This window comes from Gymnoscopelus microlampas (assembly GCF_963454915.1).
Source record: "Gymnoscopelus microlampas genome assembly, chromosome: 19".
Taxonomy (NCBI): domain Eukaryota; kingdom Metazoa; phylum Chordata; class Actinopteri; order Myctophiformes; family Myctophidae; genus Gymnoscopelus; species Gymnoscopelus microlampas.
In genome coordinates, this window is record NC_139956.1 from 40840353 (window position 1) to 40852738 (window position 12386).

The following is a 12386-nucleotide window of genomic DNA, read 5'->3' on the forward strand; positions in this document are numbered from 1 at the left end:
TCAACATGCTCATATACATGTAATGTGTTTATGACAGTTTAGCCATCAAACAATTGTTTAAAAAAGACTATCATTGATCATCATGTTACACTTGGTAATGTGGATGTGCTGATGTTGTCTTACTGTTGACACTAATCAGATTTATCTTTCATATGTGTGCGCTCATGACATTTTCTGTGTCTTGAAATAGTAAAAGTCTTTCCACACATACCATATGGGAACAGTTTAAATCAGGTGTGTACAACCTTGTGAACTTATAAAGCATTTGATTGAGAGTGGTAACAAAAGCATCCATCCAGGTTTGTTAAGTTCTCTAGTGGTACAAGGTTTGTTATTTCTTCCAAGTGGTCTTCTATGTGTTTAATTTATATTTTAGTACATTTTATTGAAAAAGATGTACAAAGCATGAATACCATGCACAAGACAAAGCAAATCTAAATCTAATCACAATCACAACCTAACATACTGTACCCCCCCCCCCCCCATACATGCTCCATACAACCTTTTACAAATAGAGTGGTAACAAAAGCATCCATCTATGACATACATTGCTCTGTTAGTTTCAATATATGAACCTATCTCTATCCAATTGTATGCTGTATTGTGTGATTGTACATCACATCAACTTAATGTATCTTGCACAACTCACAATCTCTAACATTACACTTGGTTGTGTGGATGTGCTGATGTTTCTAGTGCTCTATAATTAAGCTCTTGTCATACTGTTCACACAAATCAGATGTATCTTTGCTTGAGGTAGCAAAACTCTGTCCACACCAAAACACTTACAGTAAAGAGGCAATATTAACATTGCCTACTGTACCTCTAACATTACAAGGGTTGTCATATTACTGACTGAAATGATCATGAACACATGGGACGCCTATTAGACCCCTTAACAGACGACGTCACACTGATAAGAACCAGTATGCGCACGCAGGCCGCCACCACATGAAACCCATTCTGTCAGGTGTCGCTAGGACGCGCCTCACTAGCCAACACACAAGAGGAGGTTGAATGAACTACAACCAGCACACCCGAAACAATATGTTGGGAATTGATTGCATGAAACAATCACCTGTGGGTCCAGTCTCAATGTTGGTAAACAAATAGATGGTATATGGGCCGGTTCACCATTTGCATCCTGGGTGATCAAAAGTGGTATAGTGCATTCCATACATTCCATAGGGCTGGACCAAACATGGACGTATGACATAATCAACTTGCGACGGGAGTTGTCCCTATTGAGTAAAATAAATACAATATTTAAAGTGTTTTTAACTTTTAATTTTAGTTGTAGATGGCAATTATAATGTATTAATGCATATAAGGTTTATTAGCCAGGGGTCATTTTAAAAAGAGCTTTGGACTACATTTGAACTACAGAGGTACAGAGGAGGAACAGAGGTTCCTTTTTTTTTCCATTCCCTGAATGGTAATAGTTTTGGACATACAAGAGTTCAGGTACAGTACACTGATGGTGTGAGAAGAACACCCCACTGAGACTATAAACTATATTTATAAAGAAATACAATCCCCAAACATGTTGTCAAGTATCTAAGTAACAATGACCTTAAACACGTTTAAATAGTTATTAAGTGGTTGCTTAAGACTTAAGTAATACTAAAGCCACTTGCATTCTATAATGCATGGTTGAATAAATTGTGAGGCAAAACTTAAATTATCTCAATCTAATATACAACACATAAACTACAGGTCAAATTACAATGAAATAAAATGTAAGATTGAGAATGAAATGTATATTCTTGGCCGGATTACTGCCATGAACTTTTCTCATACCTTTATTAATGATGAAACCAAAAAATGTTCATGGATTACATAGAAAATAGTATCGCGAAGAGTCACAAATATTTGTGTAATTTTAGAGAAAATGTTGTCACAATAAATACAAAATATGTTGAAAGGCCGACAACATTGAGTGTTGATTTCGAAAATAATATACAGATTTAATACATTTTCACAAAACTATAGTGGATTACAGGTAAATTATGATAAAGGACTTTGATAAAGGGAGTAACTTAAGAAAGGTGTACTCCATTTTCATTTTATAAACAATGATTGTCATGTCACACCATCTCTGACTTTGAAAAATAAAATTGTCATTTATTTCTTGTCCTGCTGTCGTTAAAATGTAGAATAAAGCTGAAAGAAAAGCCCAAGGTTGTGTGTAATCCTGTTCTAGTCATGGACGTAATCCCCTAATCACTTTGGGAAGCACCACTCTAAAGCGATGGTTGCTATCATAATATAGAGCGTAAACCTTTTGCTTTAACCCATTTAGAACTGTTACACATATTTGTTGGTATACGTTTCAAGCTGGAACCGCCTCATATTATCAGTTGCTATATAAATGTTGTCGGGCACCTGGTGTAGTGAAGGGACAGCATCCCTTATTATTATTATTATTATGTTGGCTAAAATGTTATGTTCTCTAGTGGTACAAGGTTGTCTTCCAGGTGGTCTTCTATGTGTGTAACTTAAGTTTGAGACAAAACTAATCAAAATCTATAGCCATATGTAAATAACAGTAAAATGCACAAAGCACAAACAACCTCTGAGACAAAACAGAAATAGTCTAATCTACACAAACATCTACAGGTCAAATGAGTGTGAAACAAAGAATAACATTGATTCAAAACGTATTTTGAGATTTGTTTATTTCTATCTGCAGCAACATGTTGGTAGGACAATGCTGCATAACAAAAGGACAATAATAATACATCATAGTAAGCTCTAAGTAATGAACCATACACAAAAATATAGATAGATACTACATCTATATTCTACTAATGTGTCTGAAAACTTTTGACACAAAGCAGTTCATGTAAACAATATGTTAAGTTAACTAGGATTTAATCAACACATATATTCAAACATCTAGAATCAACATGCTCATATACATGTAATGTGTTTATGACAGTTTAGCCATCAACCACTAACCACTTCAACCACTAAAAGACTATAATTGATCATCATGTTACACTTGGTAATGTCGATGTGCTGATGTTTCTCGTCGTCTATAATGAAGCATGTTGTCTTACTGTTGACGCTAATCAGATTTATCTTTCATATGTGTGCGCTCATGACATTTTCTGTGTCTTGAAGTAGTAAAACTCTTTCCACATATACCACATGGGAAGAGTTTAAATCAGGTGTGTACAACCTTGTGAACTTCTAAAGCATTTGATTGACTAAAAGCTTTCCCACACTGATCAAATATAAAGGGTTTCTCTCCTGTGTGAATTCTCTGGTGTTTTTTAAAGTTGGCCATGTCAGAGAAGTGTTTTCCACATTGATCGCATCCATAGGGTTTCTCCCCAGTGTGGGTTCTCTGGTGTCTTTTAAGGGCAGGCATTTGAGAGAAGTGTTGTCCACAATGATCACACCCATAAGGTTTCTCTCCAGTGTGAATTCTCTTGTGGCTTTTAAGCCTCTGCATTTCAGAGAAGTGTTGTCCACACTGGTCACATCCATAGGGTTTCTCTCCAGTGTGAATTCTCTTGTGGCCATTAAGACTGGACATTTGAGAGAAGTGCTGTCCACACTGATCACACCCATATGGTTTCTCTCCAGTGTGAATTCTCTTGTGGCTTTTAAGGCTCTTCATTTCAGAGAAGTGTTGTCCACACTGGTCACATCCATAGGGTTTCTCTCCAGTGTGAATTCTCTTGTGGACTTTAAGGCTGGATATTTGAGAGAAGTGCTGTCCACACTGATCACATCCATATGGTTTCTCTCCAGTGTGAATTCTCTTGTGGCCTTGAAGGCTGGACATTTGAGAGAAGTGCTGTCCACACTGATCACATCCATATGGTTTCTCTCCAGTGTGAATTCTCTTGTGGCTTTTAAGGCTCTTCATTTCAGAGAAGTGTTGTCCACACTGGTCACATCCATAGGGTTTCTCTCCAGTGTGAATTCTCTGGTGGCATTTAAGGGCAGTCATATGAGAGAAGTGTTTTCCACACTGATCACATCCATAGGCTTTATCTCCAGTGTGAATTCTCTGGTGTCTTTTAAGGTGGTGCATTTTGGAGAAGTGGTGTCCACACTGATCACAGCCATAGGGTTTCTCACCAGTGTGAATACTCTGGTGACTTTTAAGGTGGGTCATTTGAGAGAAGTGTTGTCCACACTGATCACAGCCATAAGGTTTCTCTCCTGTGTGAATTCTCTGGTGTATTTTAAGGTGGTCCATTTTTGAAAAGTGTTGTCCACACTGATCACAACCATATGGTTTCTCTCCAGTGTGAATTCTCTTGTGGCTTTTAAGGTGCTGCATTTTGGAGAAGTGTTTTCCACATTGATCACACCCATAGGGTTTCTCACCAGTGTGAATACTCTGGTGGCTTTTAAGGTGGCCCATTTGAGAGAAGTGTTGTCCACACTGATCACAGCCATAAGGTTTCTCTCCTGTGTGAATTCTCTGGTGTATTTTAAGTCTGTAGATGTGAGGGAAGTGTTTTCCACACTGATCACAAAAGTGTAGTTTCTGCTTAACCAATCTTCTTTGTTCATTCACTTCTGGTAGGACAGGGAAGTCAGACTGAGGATGCAACACTGGATTGGAAACAATAAAGAGAAAATGAGTATTGTTGAGAGGTACTTCACGTACACAAAACTACATGGCAAGTAGTTAATGTCCACAATTAACAACTTACAAATGTGTTGTGCATTTTATAAATAAAATCCACACATTGTGTTGAGGTAGCCAACTAACAATTACCTTAAAACAGTGTTTCAAATAATAATCATATTTCCAAATGTGGCTAAAATAACCGCTCTACAAGCTCACAACAACTTATCAACAACACATTGCAAGCTATAGGTAATGCTATTTTCAATGTTCATTGCATGACTAAATATATAAAGGTATTAAGATGTTACTTAAAACGTATGTAATACACTAAAGTCTTAGCATCATATAGTGAATATGTGGTTGAAGGAACTGTGAGACAAACAAATGATCTCAATCTAACTCACATCAAAGCTACAGGTCAACATTAAGTTTGGGAATGAAATAAATATTGAGACTTGTTTTACTTGAAAGGAAAAGCAACACAAACATGACATGTCAGAACAGGAGGAAATGAAAAAATGAGGGAGAGTAAGTAACATACCAAGGTGTTTGTTTCCCTCCTGTTCAGCAGAGTTGAGGTTGAGAGAGTTCATCTTCACCTGAAGTCTGGAGTCCACAGTCAGATATGGTCAGAAATGATTGATATCCTGGAGGAGCTGTGGAAAAAATGACCAGTACCAACTCTTCTTATACTAGAGAATTTGGGGTGCAGGGGTGGAACCATTAACTGCTTTGAATGATTGGCCAAAGAAAACAATAGAACCATCTCTCCACCAATCACAGACTAACATACTTTGCCCCCCCCCCCCTACATGCTCCATACAACCTTTTACAAAGAGAGTGGTAACAAAAGCATCCATCCAGGTTTGTTAGAGGTAGGGTAAGTGATATTTTTGGGTTAAAACAAAAAGTATTTTGTTAAAAGGTTAAAATACTATATTCTGATAGTAATCATTGCTATAGAGTGTTTGTTCAGTAACAGGAGTCTCCCGTCTCTCCAGCTCTTTAATAAACAGAAAATACATTTTTCGGTAGGTGTCAAAATCTCAGCCAATCAGGAGAAAGTACCAATTTTTAAGCTTAACTGTTCCAGTTCCAATTTTGCCTGCTCATTTCTTAGTGTCATCACTTCCAATTTCACTTGTTTAATCTGTATCCTGATTGAGTTCTCTGTCATGGTTGGATAAAACTGGAAATGAAACTGAAACAAAAATGCATTTTCTGTTTAATAAAGAGCTGGAGAGACAAGGAGACTCCTAATACTGAACAAACACTCTATAGCAATGAGTACTATCAGAATATAGAGCTATTTAACACTTATTTTAACCAATGCAAATCACTTACCCTACCTTTTAAGTTATCTAGTGGTACAAGGTTTGTTATTGTCTTCCAAGTGGTCATGTGTTTAATTTATATTTTAGTACATTGAATTGAAAAAGATGTACAAAGCATGAATAACATCTGAGACAAAGCAAATCTAAATCTAATCACAATCACAACCTAACATACTGCCCCCCCCATACATGCTCCATACAACCTTTTACAAAGAGAGTGGTAACAAAAGCATCCATATATGACATACATTGCTTTGTTAGTTTCAATATATGAACCTATCTCTATCCAATGAATCCAGACAGAAGGAGACAGACTCTCCTTCATCTTGTTATTCAAGTAGAGATGATTGCTCCAGATAGAACCAGCTTTCCTGAAGAAACAACTATTCACTATACTGACGTTGTACGTGTATAATATGCAAATACCTGTTATTTGTGTTAAATTGCAATATAAGTTCAATCTTTAAACCAACTTTGAGATGTTGTCTTTGTTTTAGTCCCTGGTGGTGGTGAGCTAATTGAGAATCTGATTACTGAAGTTACCATAAACACAGTACATGGATAGTTCACCTCACATATGTTTGTTTGCATTTAGTTCTTTAGGCAAACTTTTTGAATTAAGACATGGACAGTTACTTCGAAATAGTACGTGATATGTGTGGAAATGTTTTCTACTGAAGCCTTTGTTTTGTACCCATTTTATTACTGAAAAGTGAAATAACTAGACTAACTTAACTCCAAGTGAAGATGTAAAATACTTTATGGCCTTGGAATCCTTGAAAAGTATTGAGGGACCAATTCACAATCTATCTTTGATTTTGTAAAGGTCACTGCTATTCATTATGCATGCCCTGCTGTCATTTACATGTTAAACAACTCTATGTCTTCATGTCTGAAAGAGAGTCTCTCAACTCCATCTTGTTATTCAAGCAGAGCCATTAAGACACTTTCAAGGCCATTCAAATTCCTATAGAAACCTCCTTTGTACATGGTTGCTCTAATTTCCTTCAGAGCAATACAACATATTGTGGTGAAGGGCAACTGCTTGCTATATTGGGCTTATAGTGTTCATTGTACATCACAGCTGTTAACTAAACTGTTCATTAAGATGTTTGTAATGACCAGGCTCTTGGCCACAGAAAAAACAAAAGACACACACTGTATTGGACAAATGGTCCAATATATTAGAATGTATTACTTAATGTCCTCATCTGTAATGAGAGTCTGTCTCCTTCATCTTGTAATTCAAGTAGAGCCATTAAAGAGGATTGCTCCATGGTTGCTCCAAATTCCATCACAGCAACAGATCCAGTCAGAAAGGACGACTTCAACCATCTTCATATAATTGGTCCTCACTAATGCTCATGATAAAATGATGGTCTGTCTCTCATAGGAGGGCTGTGGACAATACCGCTGCTTTTGAAAAAAGTAACTGTAGCCTATTCCTCACATAGGCCTATTATTTGTAAAGGTCCTGCTGTTATTTGTATGTAAAATAAACAACTCTATTCATGTCCGTTAGTGTAAATGAGAGTCTCCTTTATTGTTATTCAAGTAGAGCCATTAAGATGATTGCTCCATGATTTCTCCAAATTCCACCAGAACAACAGAACCAGGTAGAACCAGCTCTGTTCACTTTAGTACATAGAAGACAGTCTGGTTCTGTACATGACTGTTGTTGTTTTGTAGCCACAGAACAGTCATCATCTGACATATCAGTCAGACTTTGCATTTCAATACATCCTAGGTGTCAATAGACCCCTTAACAGACAACGTCACACTGATAAGAACCAGTATGCGCGCAGGCCGCCACCACATGAAACCCATTCTGTCAGGTGTCGCTAGGACGCGCCTCACTAGCCAACACACAAGAGGAGGTTGAATGAACTAAAACCAGCACACCCCGAAACAATATGTTGGGAATTGATTGCATGAAACAATCACCTGTGGGTCCAGTCTCAATGTTGGTAAACAAATAAATGGTATATGGGCCGGTTCACCATTTGCATCCTGGGTGATCAAAAGTGGTATAGTGTATTTCATACATTCCATAGGGCTGGACCACACATGGACAGTATGACATCATCAACTTGCACCGGGAGTTGTCCCTATTGAGTAAAATAAATACAATATTTAAGGTGTTTTTAACTTTTAATTTTAGTTAGAGGTGGCAATTATAATGTATTAAGGCATATAAGGGTCATTTTAAAAAGAGCTTTGGACTACATTTGAACTACAGAGGTACAGAGGAGGAACAGAGGTTCCTTTTTTTTCCATTCCCTGAAAGGTAATAGTTTTGGACATACAAGAGTTCAGGTACAGTACACTGATGGTGTGAGAAGAACACCCCACTGAGACTATAAACTATATTTATAAAGAAATAGAATCCCCAAACATGTTGTCAAGTATCTAAGTAACAATGACCTTAAACACGTTTAAATAGTTATTAAGTGGTTGCTTAAGACTTAAGTAATACTAAAGCCACTTGCATTCTATAATGCATGGTTGAATAAATTGTGAGGCAAAACTTAAATTATCTCAATCTAATATACAACACATAAACTACAGGTCAAATTACAATGAAATAAAATGTAAGATTGAGAATGAAATGTATATTCTTGGCCGGATTACTGCCATGAACTTTTCTAATACCTTTATTAATGATGAAACCAAAAAATGTTCATGGATTACATAGAAAATAGTATCGCGAAGAGTCACAAATATTTGTGTAATTTTAGAGAAAATGTTGTCACAATAAATACAAAATATGTTGAAAGGCCAACAACATTGAGTGTTGATTGAGTGTTGATTTCGAAAATAATATACAGATTTAATACATTTTCACAAAACTATAGTGGATTACAGGTACGTTATGATAAAGGACTTTGATAAAGGGAGTAACTTAAGAAAGGTGTACTCCATTTTCATTTTATAAACAATGATTGTCATGTCACACCATCTCTGACACCATCTCTGACTTTGAAAAGTAAAATTGTCATATTTCTTGTCCTGCTGTCGTTAAAATGTAGAATAAAGCTGAAAGAAAAGCCCAAGGTTGTGTGTAATCCTGTTCTAGTCATGGACCTAATCCCCTAATCACTTTGGGAAGCACCACTCTAAAGCGATGGTTGCTATCATAATATAGAGCGTAAACCTTTTGCTTTAACCCATTTAGAACTGTTACACATATTTGTTGGTATACGTTTCAAGCTGGAACCGCCTCTGTGTCATATTAGCAGTTGCTATATAAATGTTGTCGGGCACCTGGTGTAGTGAAGGGACAGCATCCCTTATTATTATTATTATTATGTTGGCTAAAATACATATGGCTATAGATTTTGATTAGTTTTGTTATGTTCTCTAGTGGTACAAGGTTGTCTTCCAGGTGGTCTTCTATGTGTGTAACTTAAGTTTGAGACAAAACTAATCAAAATCTATAGCCATATGTAAATAACAGTAAAATGCACAAAGCACAAACAACCTCTGAGACAAAACAGAAATAGTCTAATCTACACAAACATCTACAGGTCAAATGAGTGTGAAACAAAGAATAACATTGATTCAAAACGTATTTTGAGATTTGTTTATTTCTATCTGCAGCAACATGTTGGTAGGACAATGCTGCATAACAAAAGGACAATAATAATACATCATAGTAAGCTCTAAGTAATGAACCATACACAAAAATATAGATAGATACTACATCTATATTCTACTAACGTGTCTGAAAACTTTTGACACAAAGCAGTTCATGTAAACAATATGTTAAGTTAACTAGGATTTAATCAACACATATATTCAAACATCTAGAATCAACATGCTCATATACATGTAATGTGTTTATGACAGTTTAGCCATCAACCACTAACCACTTCAACCACTAAAAGACTATAATTGATCATCATGTTACACTTGGTAATGTCGATGTGCTGATGTTTCTCGTCGTCTATAATGAAGCATGTTGTCTTACTGTTGACACTAATCAGATTTATCTTTCATATGTGTGCGCTCATGACATTTTTTGTGTCTTGAAGTAGTAAAACTCTTTCCACATATACCACATGGGAAGAGTTTAAATCAGGTGTGTACAACCATGTGAACTTCTAAAGCATTTGATTGACTAAAAGCTTTCCCACACTGATCAAATATAAAGGGTTTCTCTCCTGTGTGAATTCTCTGGTGTTTTTTAAAGTTGGCCATGTCAGAGAAGTGTTTTCCACATTGATCGCTTCCATAGGGTTTCTCCCCAGTGTGGGTTCTCTGGTGTCTTTTAAGGGCAGGCATTTGAGAGAAGTGTTGTCCACAATGATCACACCCATAAGGTTTCTCTCCAGTGTGAATTCTCTTGTGGCTTTTAAGGCTCTTCATTTCAGAGAAGTGTTGTCCACACTGGTCACATCCATAGGGTTTCTCTCCAGTGTGAATTCTCTTGTGGCCATTAAGACTGGACATTTGAGAGAAGTGCTGTCCACACTGATCACATCCATATGGTTTCTCTCCAGTGTGAATTCTCTTGTGGTTTTTAAGGCTCTTCATTTCAGAGAAGTGTTGTCCACACTGGTCACATCCATAGGGTTTCTCTCCAGTGTGAATTCTCTTGTGGACTTTAAGGCTGGACATTTGAGAGAAGTGCTGTCCACACTGATCACATCCATATGGTTTCTCTCCAATGTGAATTCTCTTGTGGCCTTGAAGGCTGGACATTTGAGAGAAGTGCTGTCCACACTGATCACAACCATAGGGTTTCTCTCCAGTGTGAATTCTCGTGTGGCTTTTAAGGTGGCCCATTTGATAGAAGTGTTGTCCACACTGATTACAGCCATAAGGTTTCTCTCCTGTATGAATTCTCTGGTGTATTTTAAGTCTGGAGATGTTAGGGAAGTGTTTTCCACACTGATCACAAAAGTGTAGTTTCTGCTTAGCCAATCTTCTTTGTCCATTCACCTCTGGTAGGACAGGGAAGCCAGACTGATGATGCAACACTGGATTGGAAACAAAGACAAAGTAAGTATTGTTGAGAGGTACTTCCCATAGACAAAATTGCATGTTAAGTAGTTAATGTCCACAAGAAACAACTTACACATGTGTTGTGTATTTTATAGATAAAATCAAATATATAAAATCCCCCACATTGTGTTGAGGAAATAGCCAACTAACAATTACCTTAAAACCTTATTACAAATAATAATCATATTTCCAAATGTGGCTAAAATAACCGCTCTACAAGCTCACAACAACTTATCAACAACACATTGCAAGCTTTTAGGTAATGCTATTTTCAATGTTCATTGCATGACTAAATATATAAAGGTAATATAGCTGTCACTTAAAACGTATGTAATACACTAAAGTCTTAGCATCATATATAGTGAATATGTGGTTGAAGGAACTGACAAATAATACATGATCTAAATCTAACTCACATCAAAGCTACAGGTCAACATTACGTTTGAGAATACAATAAATAGTGAGACTTGTTTTACTTGAAAGAAAAAGCAACACAAACATGACCCGTATGTCCGAATTCAGAACAATATGTCAGAACAGGAGGAAATTAAAAAGGAGGGAGAGTAAGTAACATACCAAGGTCTTTGTTTCCCTCCTGTTCAGCAGAGTTGAGGTTGAGAGAGTTCATCTTCACCTGAAGTCTGGAGTCCACAGTCAGATCTGGTCAGAAATGATTGATATCCTGGAGGAGCTGTGGAAATAAAGGACCAGTACCAACTCTTCTTATACTAGAGAGTCTGGGGTGGAGCCATTAACCGCTTTGAATGATTGGCCAAAGACAACAATAGAACTTATAGAATCTCTCCACCAATCATAATCTAACATACCCCCCCCCCCCCATACATGCTCCATACAACCTTTTACAAAGAGAGTGGTAACAAAGGCATCCATCCAGATTTGTTAAGTTATCTAGTGGTACAAGGTTTGTCATTGTCTTCCAAGTGGTCTTCTGTGTGTTTAATTTATATTTTAGTACATTTAATTGCAATAGATGTACAAAGCATGAATAACATCTGAGACAGAGCAAATCTAAATCTAATCACAATCACAACCTAACATACTGTGCCCCCCCCCATACATGCTCCATACAACCTTTTACAAAGAGAGTGGTAACAAAAGCATCCATCTATGACATACATTGCTTTCTTAGTTTCAATATATGAACCTATCTCTATCCAATGAATCCAGACAGAAGGAGACAGACTCTCCTTCATCTTGTTATTCAAGTAGAGATGATTGCTCCAAATTCCACCAGAGCCAGGTAGAACCAGCTTTGTTGAAGAAACAACTGCTCACTATACTGACTTTGTACGTGTATAATATGCAAATACCCTTTGTTTGTGTTAAATTGCAATATAAGTTCAATCTTTAAACCAACTGAGATGTTGTCTTCGTTTGTCTTTGTAATCTGCTTACTGAAGTTACCATAAACACAGTACATGGATAGC